Source organism: Heteronotia binoei, chromosome 6 (genome assembly GCF_032191835.1).
Source record: "Heteronotia binoei isolate CCM8104 ecotype False Entrance Well chromosome 6, APGP_CSIRO_Hbin_v1, whole genome shotgun sequence".
NCBI classification, from domain to species: domain Eukaryota; kingdom Metazoa; phylum Chordata; class Lepidosauria; order Squamata; family Gekkonidae; genus Heteronotia; species Heteronotia binoei.
Window position 1 is genome coordinate 8,093,914 of NC_083228.1, and position 13,096 is coordinate 8,107,009.

The 13,096-nt window shown below is 50.1% G+C and overlaps 1 long non-coding RNA gene across 1 annotated transcript; it reads right to left on the reverse strand.

Moving 5' to 3' along the window:
- Positions 1-3,411: 3,411 nt before the first annotated feature.
- Positions 3,412-11,978, reverse strand: LOC132573282 (uncharacterized). Its single transcript, XR_009555523.1, has 3 exons — positions 11,756-11,978; positions 8,404-8,563; positions 3,412-3,498 (listed from the first exon to the last, which is right to left on the reverse strand). It is a non-coding gene; the product is annotated as an uncharacterized LOC132573282 (long non-coding RNA).
- Between the last annotated feature and the right edge of the window lie 1,118 nt (positions 11,979-13,096).

Consider the following 13,096-nt stretch of genomic DNA (forward strand, 5'->3'; position numbering starts at 1 on the left):
ACATTTTCAAAAATTTCCGATCTTACTCATTTACAGATTTTCGTAATGACAGTACAGCAGAATTCACATTAAGAAAAGGCCAGCTGAAAGAGGGTAGTCTTGCAGGCCCTGTGGAACTGAGCAGGACTCCGCAGGGCCCGCACCTCCTCTGGTAATTGATTCCACCAGTGGGGAGCCATGATTGAGAAGGCCCTTTCTCTTGTATAATCCCTTCTCTCTCTCTCTTGTATAATCCCTTCGGCCCAGGGATTATAGAACCTTTGGCTGCTCGTCACTGAGGTAGCCAACCTGTGCTTAGGCTCTATCATATATCCAATACCCAAGCATGATCTTTGTGTGGATTTAAAAAATCTGCAAGGCCAGAATACAGTGCAAGAGTAAATATTTATGCAAATCCAGAGATTTTTTTGGGGAGGGGGGAATAAAAAGTCTCCAAATCTTAGTACCTCTAGAATCAGAGAGTTAGAAGGGACCTCCAGGGTCAACTAATCCAAACCACTGTACAATGCAGGAAATTCACAAGTACCCTGCTCCACACCCAGTGATAGGCTTCCCAAACCTCCCGCTCTGGCGGGAGACTTCTGGGTTCGCAGCCTCATCTCCCGCTCTTCAAAACTCTGGAAGCGGGGGTGGGGGGTGGAGAACATACCTTTAGGCTTCATGTTGTAGAGCTCCTAAGCCGTTTGCAAAATGTCTGCCCCTTTAAGGCTGGGCAGGAAGCAGGAAGCAGAAAGGGCTTCTGAGAACGGCCCCTCCCTTTCTTTTGCTTTCGTTTTCACAGGAAGTAGAGTTGTCCGGAGGAAGATCTGGTAAGTGTGTGTGTGTGAGAGGGAGGGGGCAGTGGATTCCCTAGTTTGGAGGCCCTCCCCCCTTTAGAAAGCATGGGGGGGAGGGAAATGTCTACTAGGCACTCTATTATTCCCTATGGAGAACGATTCCCATAGGGAATAATAGGAAATTGATCCGTGGGTATTGGGGGCTCTGGGGGGGGCTATTTTTTGAGGTAGAGGCACCAAATTTTTAGTTTAGCATCTAGTGCCTCTCCCCAAAATACCCCCCAAGTTTCAAAACGATTGGACAAGAGGGTCCAATTCTATGAGCCCCAAAATATGGTGCCCCTATCCTTAATTATTTCCTATGGAAGAAAGGCATTTTAAAAGGTGTGCTGTCTCTTTAAATGTGATGGCCAGAACTCCCTTGGAGTTCAATTATGCTTGTCACATCCTTGTTCTTGGCTCCACCCCCAATGTCTCCTGGCTCCACCCCCAAAGTCCCCAGATGTTTCTTTAATTGGACTTGGCAACCCTACCCAGTGACTCCTTCTCCTAGCCCAGAAGATGGCAAAAACCAAAACAAACAATAAACCCTCCAGGATTCCTGGCCAAACTGGCCTGGAGAAAAGTTGCTGCCTGACTCCAAAGTATAGTACAAACAATGGATACTCAGTATAAGTTAGAACAAACCATGAAAACTGAGTAGCACAAAACACATATAATCTATGGACATTACTAGTAAGAGGAATGTTAGCAGGCTTTGCCGACTGAATTGTTTGTACTGGTGTCCCCTCTTATAAATAATTATAGCTATTGGGAAGCCATGATGCATTGGTTGTTGTAACCGTCTACAATTGAGAAAGGCATGACCGAAACGGGTACTGTGGACTAATTTATTGCTGCGTTGATGACCCCTGGATTCAGGTCGAGGAACGACAGACACTGAGGACTTCATTTTCTATATTTCTGGACAAATTCTTCTATGTATTGACATTTCGAATATTTTGTTCCAGCTTTGGTACTGTCACAATGTGTTTTGGGCTACTCAGTTTTCATTGTTTGTTCTGACCCCAAAGTGGCAAACAGAGTGTCCTGGGCATGGAAGAAGAGGCCTCGGTCTGCATGTGAGCAGTTTTCCCAAACGTATCAGTTCTTTCCTATTTCCGTGTTTTAAACAATTTTATTGATAACATATGGTAACAACTTCCGTTAATAACTTCTTTTCATCTATCCCATATGCTTCTTTCTAACCACCCCTCCCCCCGTTACTTGACCCCCGCCAGTGTTATTTACTCAAAACACTAACATTAAAAGGTACCCTTAATTACTAAGAACTAAAATTAATATTCTTCTTTCTTCTAAAGTTTAATCATTATCAAAAATTGTCCAAAGTCCTTTTACTTTCCACTCGTCTTCTACATGACTTCTAAATTTTTTCCACTCCCTTTTAAAATCTTCTAAATCATAGTCTCTTAAAGTTCTTGTTAATTTGTCCATCTCACTCCATGTCATAACTTTTACAATCCAATCCCATTTTTCTGGTATTTTTTCTTGCTTCCATAACTGCGCATATAGTGTCCTAGCAGTTGAAAGCAAGTACCAAATTATAGTTCTATCTTCTTTTGGAAATTTTTCCATTTGTAATCCCAACAGAAAAGTCTCTGCAGCTTTCTTGAATTCATATCCCAAGATCCTAGAAATTTCTTGTTGCATCATCTGCCAATACTTTTTCGCTCTTTCACAAGTCCACCACACATGGTAGAAAGAACTGTCATGTTTTTTGCATTTCCAACACAGCAATTCCTATTTTCCTATTTCCAAGCAGCAATTATAACAGCTTCAAAACATCAAAAAGTTGGAATTCATGAAAGTGGGTACAAAGGAAGCCTCTGACAGTAGTAGGTGGCGGAGCTCATTAGCATTACTCATTAGCATATGCTACCTTCCCTCCAGCCAAAAGCAACCCAATGCAACAAAGGAGAGCCCCAGGCGAGCAAGGCCTGCTTGGGCTGGCTAGAGATTCAGCCAGCCCAAGCAGGCCTCCCTCACATGGGGCTCTCCTTGGCCACACCCTCTCCTCATCACAGTGAAATAGGCCAGCAAGTCACCCGCTAGCCAAAATCACATCAGAAGTGGAGAAAGGGTGGGGAGGGCATCTCCAGAAGTTAATGAGGGCTGCTGGGGCCATGGCAAAGCTCCTGGTGTCTGGCTGGCTGCTCGCTCTCCTAATCCAGGGATTGTTACACAGCTGCACCTACTACTCAGTGGACAAGGTAGGTGGGGAGGAAGAGGGGGAACCCTCTGAAAAGTTCAGGAGCTGTGCTCCTGCGAGCTCCTGCTGAATCTGAGGCCTGCCAAAGTGTGAGCATCAAGCTAGTGTCTTTAGTGCTATCTAAAATTCATTGTCTTGAAAAACATTCCCTTCGCTGTTTGTCTTTTGTTTGCATCCCCATGTGGTCCGGCCTGCTAGGTCTTTGTTGTTGCGATAATGGCCCATTACGTTTGCCTTGTTTCAGGGGCTCACAAGTAAGACCAAGTCTGCTCTTGGGATCTGTATTTTAAAATGATTCCCCCAAGCCTCTGCTGGACAGGTACCATATTGGTCCAGCAACAAAGAAGAAATTTCACTCACGCCCCACCTGGTTGTTCATCTGACCGGATTCTTCAAGGTCTTGGAAAGTGAAGTCTGTCTGGGATCTTAGCACTGCTCTTCCACCATATTCATCTAGGCACAAGAAGCAACAGTGAGCAAAAGAGACATGGCCAAGGGAATCTGGAAGGCTGGGAGGAGGAGGCTCCTCTGTTTAGGATCTTATTGTGGAAATCCCCCCCCCCCCACTTCTAAGGTATTTGGATGCAAGCGACAACTGATAATAAAGGAGCATCCAGGGGGGTCAGTATGGGTGCTTCCACACACCCTAAATAATGCACTTTCAATCCACTTTCAATGCACTTTGCAACTGGATTTTACTGTGTGAACTGGCAAAATCCAGTCGGAAAGTGCATTGAAAGTGCATTATTTAGCATATGCAAAAGAACCCTATGAAAAAAAATTGGACCGATTTCGCACTAGGCTTGTTCCGGCAGGAGCCCTTTTGCTCCCGGTGCTTCTCTGTTTTCGCACAAGCTGCCCCGGAGCTGTGAGTTGATGCGCCGCTTTTCCACAGCAAGAAAGATCCTCTGATAAGCGGTTTCTGCTTGCCGTGGAAAAGCGGTGTGGCAACTCGCAGCTCTGGAGCAGCTTGTGTGAAAACAGAGAAGCGCCGGGGGCAAAAGAGCTCTTCCCCCACCCCCGAACAAGCCCTAGCGCGAAATTGGTCTTGCTCCTCTTGAGCATGCTGAATTTAGTGAGGGAGATGCTTTTTACCAAGGAAGATCAACAAGGAAAACAAGCAACCTGTTTACAGAGGTTCCCCAAATCAACGCTGACAAAGGAGTCTAAGAGAAAGGGCGAAGGACATGGCCCTGAATTTCTACTTGCTAAGCTGGGTATCAGCAGTGGGTTAAACGACATCCATTCTTCTTGGATCTTCTGGCTTCAACAGCTTTCTGGCAGGACGGTCTGGCTCATAACGCCACAGCCCCACAGGACAATCAGCCCAGTCCCTCAGACCTCTTTTTTTGGCATGGGGGCAGGGCCAGCACCTGGGGGGGGAGCTATTTTCTGTACCCCCGCAGATTAGCCGGATGTGCCTTTTGCTGTACTACATCCTCCCGGACAACGGCTTCTCTAACTGCCAGTCTCCCATAGAACCTTCTCCTCTAAGACTCTGTGATGTCACACGAGTTCTGGCTCATCCATCCTGCTCAAAGATCACATGTGACAGGAAGAGAAGAAGAAGAAGACTGAAGACTTATACCCCGCCCTTCTCTCTGAATCAGAGACTCAGAGCGGCTCACAATCTCCTATATCTTCTCCCCCACAACAGACACCCTGTGAGGTGGGTGGGGCTGAGAGGGCTCTAGCAGAAGCTGCCCTTTCAAGGACAACTCCTATGAAAGCTATGGCTGACCCAAGGCCATTCCAGCAGCTGCAAGTGGAGGAGTGGGGAATCAAACCCAGTTCTCCCAGATAAGAGTTCGCGAAGAAGAGGAGGACACCTTGGAAAATGCAAAACTCAGACCAATGTTTCTTTCAGGGTAATGAGAAAGCATAAAATTAGCTCTCTGAGCAGGTTTACAGGGTGGTTTGGTTTTTTTTGCTTAGTTAAAAAAAAACACCAGTTAATATTCAGAACTTCATTAGGTATCAGATGTGGACTAATAAACTAAGCTCAAAAGGAAAGGAAGCGGGCACTTTATTTCAGAATATAATGAAATACATTTGGAACTAGAGATAATTCCAGGGCTTTCTAAGGTCACATTATTTGAAGCTGCTCAGTGGTCTGTCGGCTTATGGTCCATCTTTGTATGCGGTGGCTGGATTTTGATTAATATTTTCGTTTTATTATGTTTTATTTTGTAAGCAGCTTTTTACAGAGAGGAAGTACAAATAGGAAATTTCTTTCCTCTCCCGAGCTGTGTGTCTTTCACTTGCATTTGGACCGTAAGGTGCTAAAATAACTAAAAGCCCTCTTGTTTCTCATAGTATCCCAAGTTGGGGTGTTCTCTGGTTCACAGAATCACAATTTTTGACAATGTCAAAATTGAAACCTTCCACATTGCTGACGTATCAATGGCAACAGGAATGCCAAGACAAGTCCAGCCTTGGGTTACCAACCTCCAGCTGGGACCTGGAGATCTCCTGCAATTATGACTATGGAAATCAGTTCTCCTGGGGGAAATGGATGCTTTGGAGGATAGATTCTATGGCAGGGTGTCAAACATGCTGCCCGGGGGCCGGATCAGGCTCCTATCAGGCCCCCAAGCAACTGGCTCTTGCCTGCTTCCTTCTCCCTCTCTCTTGCTTCTTTCTGCATCTCAGCTTGCTCTGCAAGGCTTGCTCAATCGCACAGGAACTACAGAGCAAAATCTTGCTTTTCTCCATTGGTTGAGGCTCCTCCCCCTCCTGGTCCCCTGGGGAGCAAGGGAAAGAGCCCAAGCTTCCTTTGCCCAGTTCCAATGGGAGAGATACAAAGAAAGCACCTTTAAGACCGGCAAGTGTTAATGTTTTAAGCATGTTTTATTTTAAAGTTTTTTTAAAAAAATCTTTAGTGCTTGTCTGTGTCCTTTAAAAAGTTTAGCTCTCTGCTACCTAATCTTAAATAGGCCCGGCCTGACACAGCCCAGTCTGACAAGGTCACATTTATGTCAGATCCAGCCGTCATAATAAATGAGTTCGACACCCCTGCCGTTATAACTCACTGAGGTCCCCCCCTGCCTCCCCCAGCCCTGCCCTCCCCCCCGGTTCTACCCCCATGTCTCCAGAGACTTCACAAGCCAGAGTTGGTAACTATATCCCAGCCTATGATGTAGACCATGGAAACTGAGCTGCCCTACACAACCATCTCCTCCACCTAGGGTTGCCAACCTCCAGGAGGGACCGGGAACTCCCCCACTATTACAGCTGAAAGCCAGGCTTCAGAAATCAATTGCCCTGGAGAAAAGGGCTGCTTTGGAGGGGGGACTCTCGGGCGCTGGGCCCTGCGGAAGTCTCTCCCGTCCCCAAACCTCTCCAAGCTCCACCCCCCCCCAAAAAAGTTCCACGTATTTTCCAACCCAGAGCTGGCAACCCTGCGTCCACCTCATACACCAAATTTTACTACTACTACTAATAAACCCTGGTCAGTATTTGGGTGGGAGACCACCAAGGAATATCAGGGTTGCTATGCCAAGGCAGGCAATGGCAAACCACCTCTGAATGTCTCTGGCCTTGAAAACCCCACAGGGTCACTGTAAGTTCGCTGTGATTTATCAAGAAACGTCTAAGATTTCGCAGGGCACCCAGGCCCGGCGCGTGGGAGTGGGCCATGTAGGCGGCTGCCTAGAATGCCACACGACCTACAGGGTGCAAGGCACCCCCTCCCCACACGTCAGCCGGAGCAGCTCTGTCTCTTTCCCCTGCCCAAGACTCAGGCAGAGGAAAGAGGTGGTTTGGCCACACTTCCAGGCTGCCTCCTCTGCAGGAAAGGCAGCACGAGGGCGAGGTCAAGGCCCCACGCCAGCTCTTTCCCCGCCCGAGACTTGGGCAGAGGAAAGAGGCGGCTTGGCTTCACTCTCAGGGTGCCTCCCCTGCAGGAAAGGCAGCCCGAGAGCAAAGAGGAGGCCCCACACCAACTCTTTCCATTGCTCGAGACTCAGGCAGAGGAAAGAGGGGGCTCAGCAATTTGCATGGTGGGCTCCTGGAGAGCCAGTTTGGTGTAGTGGTTAAGTGTGCGGACTCTTATCTGGGAGAACCGGGTTTGATTCCCCACTCCTCCACTTGCAGCTGCTGGGATGGCCTTGGGTCAGCCATAGCTCTGGCAGAGGTTGTCCTTGAAAGGGCAGCTGCTGTGAGAGCCCTCTCCAGCCCCACCCACATCACAGGGTGTCTGTTATGGGGGAGGAAGGGAAAGGAGATTGTGAGCCGCTCTGAGACTCTTTGGAGTGGAGGGCGGGATATAAATCCAATATCTTCATCTACCTCACAGGGTGTCTGTTGTGGGGGAGGAAGGTAAAGGAGATTGTGAGCTGCTCTGAGACTCTTCGGAGTGGAGGGCGGGATATAAATCCAATATCTTCATCTACCTTACAGGATGTCCGTTGTGGGGGCGGAAGGGAAAGGAGATTGTGAGCCGCTCTGAGACTCTTTGGAGTGGAGGGCGGGATATAAATCCAATATCTTCATCTACCTCACAGGGTGTCTGTTGTGGGGGAGGGAGATAAAGGAGATTGTGAGCCTCTCTGAGACTCTTTGGAGTGGAGGGCGGGATATAAATCCAATATCTTCATCTACCTCACAGGGTGTCTGTTGTGAGGGGGGAAGGTAAAGGAGGTTGTGAGCCATAGCTCTGAGACTCTTTGGAGTGGAGGGTGGGATATAAATCCAATATCTTCATCTACCTCACAGGGTGTCTGTTGTGGGGGAGGAAGGGAAAGGAGATCGTGAGCCGCTCTGAGACTCTTTGGAGTGGAGGGCAGGATATAAATCCAATATCTTCTTCTTCCTCTTGAGGAGCCCTCCCTGCAAACGGGGCCATCTGGCCCCGCTCAGCCTTCCTGCACTGTGGGAAGGGGGCATTTGCGTGGAGGGCTCCTCGAGAAGAGCCCTCCTAACAGCCCTCCCTGCTAACTCCCTGCTAATGAGGGTACAGTGCTGGGGGTCCTCCCCCACTGGAAGGCGGAGGGGGGGACGGAGCCTGCTGCCCTTCCGGATTTTGCCGGGGTCTCCTGAGGCTCAGGAAGCCTCAGCAAAGTCAGGGGGGCGACAGTGATGTCATTGTGACGACATCATCGGTATGCACTTCTCTCGTGCAAAAATAACAGTGGGGGGCGGGGCAGGGGATCACAGTTCAGCCTAGGGGTGCGGGCATCCCTAGCACCGAGCCTGAGGGCACCAGTTCTTTCCCCATACGATTTCCTCATACCAAGCGAGGCAGTGGTTTTCAGGGCTTTTGAGAGCAGAAACTGCAGAGCCCGGAAGTGGCCATTCTATTGGGACAAGGGAGGAAGAGCAGGCAGCGAATACCACTTGTCACACCCCGGGGCTCACCAAGCAGTGTCGATTCATTCTGTAACGGAGATTCATCCCACTGGGAAGCCCAGTGAAGCGCTGCGCTCCGGCAAACAGTCAGCTGTATCGAACCGTGAGTTTTGCGCAAAATGTCTATCACCGTATTGCGTGTCAGCCCAGACACAAGGTGCCCGTTCACCTGCAAGCAACACAGAAACATACAGCTTTGGTCTCACTCGGGACTCGCGGCACGAGTTGTGGGGCTGTGCAAGATCAGCAAGCACACCTGGGGGGGGGGGGCGGAGATAGTTAACCAAGTCAGATGTGGCCAGCCTGGCTGGGTCTAGTCCATGGAGGAAACTATCTCAGTGCTAAGCAGGCCTTGGATTCAGCAGGAGCTCACAGGAGCACAGCTCCTGAACCTTTCTGAGGGTTCCCCCTCCTCCTCCCCACCTACCTACCTTGTCCATTGAATAATAGGTGCAGCTGCATAACAATTCCTGGATTAGGAGAGCAGGCAGCCAGCCAGCCACCAGGGGCTTTGCCACACTCGCAGCAGCCCTCATTAACCCCTGGAGAAGCCCGCGCCACCCTTTCTCCACTTCTGATGTGATTTTGGGTGGTGGGTGGCTTGCTGGCCTTTTGACTGTGCGGGGGAGGGCAGCCAAGGAGAGCCCAAGGTGAGCGAGGCCTGCTTGGGCTGGCTGGATCTCTAGCCAGTTCAAGCAGGCCTCGCTTGCCCAGGGCTCTCCTTTCTTGTGTTGGATTGCTTTTGGCTTGTGGCGGGGGGGGGCTAATGAGTTATGCTAATCAGCTCCACCACCTATTTTTCTACAAAACAACCCCTGGTGTTAAGCATCAGTCGTATCCAAATTGCACACTGCAAAGTATCAGGGAATGGTGTCGATGGACAGCATCTCGGAGTACATTCTGCTGGAATGGCTCTTAGCCACAAAGTATAGATGGAACACTCTGTCTGAAGCAGTGATGCTCTGCTCCGTATCCTTGGTGCTTGTGGGGGGGCAACAATGGGAGGGTTTCTGGAGTTCTGCCCCTGCTGGTGGACCTTCCTGATGGCCCCTGGGTTATGGCCACTTTGTGACACAAAGTGTTGGACTGGATGGGCCTGTGGCCTGATCTGACGTGGCATCTCTTATGTTGTTATGGCCAAGGAAACACTCTGAGGCTTGAGCTATTGCAGGGGGGCTCCCAAACACTGGCAAACCCTTTGGGTCGGCCTCCTCAGGAAGCCACACTAAATGGATGGGAATGAGTTAATAAGCATCAACAAAGCTGAAAGAACGTACCAAAGTTTAACCCAGATTTGTTGCTTGACATCTTTCTTTGGGGTATGGGGGCAAACTCCCAAACATGCCGCCGCCAAGCAGGGCTGGATTAGCAATTAGGCCAACAAGTAGGGTTGCCAATCCCCAGGTGGGGGCAGGGGATCCCCTTGTTTGGAGGCCCTCTTCCCGCTTCAGGGTCGTCAGAAAGCGGGGGGAGGGGAGGTAAATGCCTGCTGGGAACTCTATTATTCCCTATGGAGATTTATTCCCATTGAAAATCATGGAGAATTGATCCACGGGTATCTGGGGCTCTGGGGGGGGCTGTTTTTTGGGGTAGAGGCACCAAATTTTCAGTATAGCATCTAGTGCCTCTCCCCAAAATACCCCCCAAGTTTCAAAAAGATTGGACCAGGGGGTCCAATTCTATGAGCCCCAAAGGAACGTGCCGCTATCCATTATTTCCTATGGAAGGAAGGCATTGAAAAGGTGTGCATCCCTTTAAATGTGATGGCTGGAACTTCCTTTGGAGTTCAATTATGCTTGTCACAGCCTTGATCTTGGCTCCACCCCCAAAGTCTCCTGGCTCCACCCCCAAAGTCCCCAGATAATTCTTAAATTGTACTTGGCAACCCTACCAACTAGGCCCTGGCCTATGGGCCTCCGCACCTTTAGGGGTCCTGGCCGGCTCCCGCCTGCTTGCAGCCCTCCCAGCCCGCACGTGCAGCCAGCAACTGAGCCACTCTTTGCCCAACTTGCCTGGTGCGGCTGCTGCTGGGGTCGTTGCCAAGTTTGCCTCTCTCTGCCTCTCCCCCGCAGCTTTGTCAAAGGGGCTTTTGAGCAGGGGCCTGCAGGCTGCAGTGGGGGCTGTGGGTGGCAATGCGGGTGCTCCAACTCTGAGATAATTTGAAAGGGGGCCCCTGTAGGGTTGCGAAGTCCTATTCAAGAAATATCTGGGGACTTTGGGGGTGGAGCCAGGAGACTTTGGGGGTGGAGCTAGGAGACATTGGAGGTGGAGTCAGGAGCAAGGTTGTTTCGAGCATAATTGAACTCCAAAGGGAGTTCTGGCCATCACATTTAAAGGGACCGCACACATTTTTAAATGCCTTATTTCCATAGGAAATAACGGAGAGGGGCACCTTCTTTGGGGGCTCATAGAATTGGACCCCCTGGTCCAATCTTTTTGAAACTTAGGGGGTATTTGGGGGAGAGGCACTGGATGCTATGCTGAAATTTGGTGCCTTTATTTCAAAATACAGCCCACCCCAGAGCCCCAGCTACCCGCGGATCAATTCTCCATTATTTCCTATGGGAATAAGTCTCCAAAGGGAATAACAGAGTTCCGAGCAGACATTTCCCTCCCCTCCCCCCGCTTTCTGATGACCCTGAAGCAGGGGGAGGGCCTCCAAACCAGGGGATCCCCTGCCCCCACCTGGGGATCAGGCAAAACAAGAGAAACACCGCGCACCAAACGTTGCAATGTAAGTGCGAAAGCACTCTTTTTATTCAACCACTTTATCACAGTAATTCTTAAATGTTCTTTAAAGCAAATAAACAGTCCTCAGTAGAAACTCAAACTTTAAATGTTGCCAGGTGTGAGAATCTGCTGTCTTCTTATCTTTCTGTTGAGAGACTCAGAAAGCCCGGCAGTAGCAGCGACACAAGTCCTGGGTTCAAATTCGTGTTTCCTTTACACTTCCTCTGGCCGCTGTTTTCCACTCCGGAACCCGTGCTTAGGCAACAGCTCCCAGTCATATCTTATCAGTAGGCATGAACCATCCATGCATACCGATAAGATATGACTGTGAGCTTTTGCCTAAGCAGCATCTGGTGCGCGGTGTTTTTCTTGTTTGGCCTAAACTCCACGCTGCAAGTTTCCTTATTTATCTCTCTCCCACCTAGGGACTGGCAACCCTAGGTCCCTGAGATTTTGACCGCCTGGGGCCTCCACAGGGTTTAATCTGCCGCCGAGATTCTGATGCAAGTACTGGTGTTAATGAAAGGCAAGGTTCGGTTCTGTGATGTGGTTTCGCCTGCTCTTGACGACGAACACGCAACAGCCGTCTGACCTTCATCTGGGAAAGGGCACAGAACCAAAGGGACGTTACCTTCAGTAAGATGTCTCCCACATGCAGTCTTCCGTCACAATCAGCCACGCTGCCTGGGCTGATGGCCTTTATCAAGATGGCCCGGCCATTCCGGCCACCGACCAAAGCAAATCCCAGGCTGCCGTTGGCTGGTTTTTCCAGCTCAACGTGGATGATGCATTCCTGTAGCGGAGAATAGCTGTAGTTCTAAAGGGAGTGAATCGGCAGTCGAAGAAAATAATGAATCACCATCGTGAAGTGAATTTCCAGGTCATACATTTTAAAGCATCATTAAGGACGTGAGAAGAGCCCTGCTGGATCAGACCAGTGAGGGTCCATCTAGTCCAGCCTCCTGTCTCACACAGTGGCCAACCAGTTCCTCTGGAGGGCCAACAACAGGGCAGAGAGGCTGAGGCCTTTGAAAGAACATCAGAAGAGCCTTGCTGGGTCAGACCAGTGGTTCGTCTAGTCCAGCATCCTGTTTCACACAGCAGCCAACCAGTTCCTCTGGAGGATCAGAAACAGGGCATGGAGGCCAAGGCCTTCATAAGAACATCAGAAGAGCCCAGCTGGATCAAACCTAGTCCAGCCTCCTGTCTCACACAGTGGCCAACCAGTTCCTCTGGAGGGCCAACAACAGGGCACAGAGGCTGAGGCCTTCATATGAACACCAGAAGAACCCTGCTGGATTGAGCCAATGGTCCATCTAGTCCAGCCTCCTGTCTCCCACAGTGGCCAACCAGTTCCTCTGGAGGGCCAGCTACAGGGCACAGAAGCCGAGTCCTTCATAAGAACATAAGAAGAGCTCTGCTGGGTCAGACCAGAAGTCTATCTTGTCCAGCCTCCTGTCTCACACAGTGGCCAAGCAGTTCCTCTGGAGGGCCAGAAACGGCATAGAGGCCAAGGCCTTCATAAGAACATCAGAAGAGCCCAGCTGGATCAAACCTAGTCCAGCCTCCTGTCTCACACAGCGGCCAACCAGTTCCTCTGGATGGACAACCACAGGGCATGGATTTCCCCTGATGTTGCCTGCTGACACTGACAGTTCATGTCCTCTGAACACAGATGTCCCTATTGTCACCTTCTGTGGGTGTGGCCAACCCTGCTTATCTCACAAGCTCTTGATGAGCTCGAGCTAAGTTGGGCTCTTCAGGCTGCTGTAAAGCTGGTTAGGCTGCCATAAAATGACTGACCCCCAAACCATGAAGTGAGTTTCCCAGCTGAGAAGGAACCTGAACTGTGGTCTTCCTGACCCAAGGCTGCCATTCTCACTACACCACTTGTGCTTCCCTCCCTCCCGCCCCCCGCCGGGTAATGCTGTACCATACCTCCTCCATGGCAGAGTTGGATGGGCTCTGATCA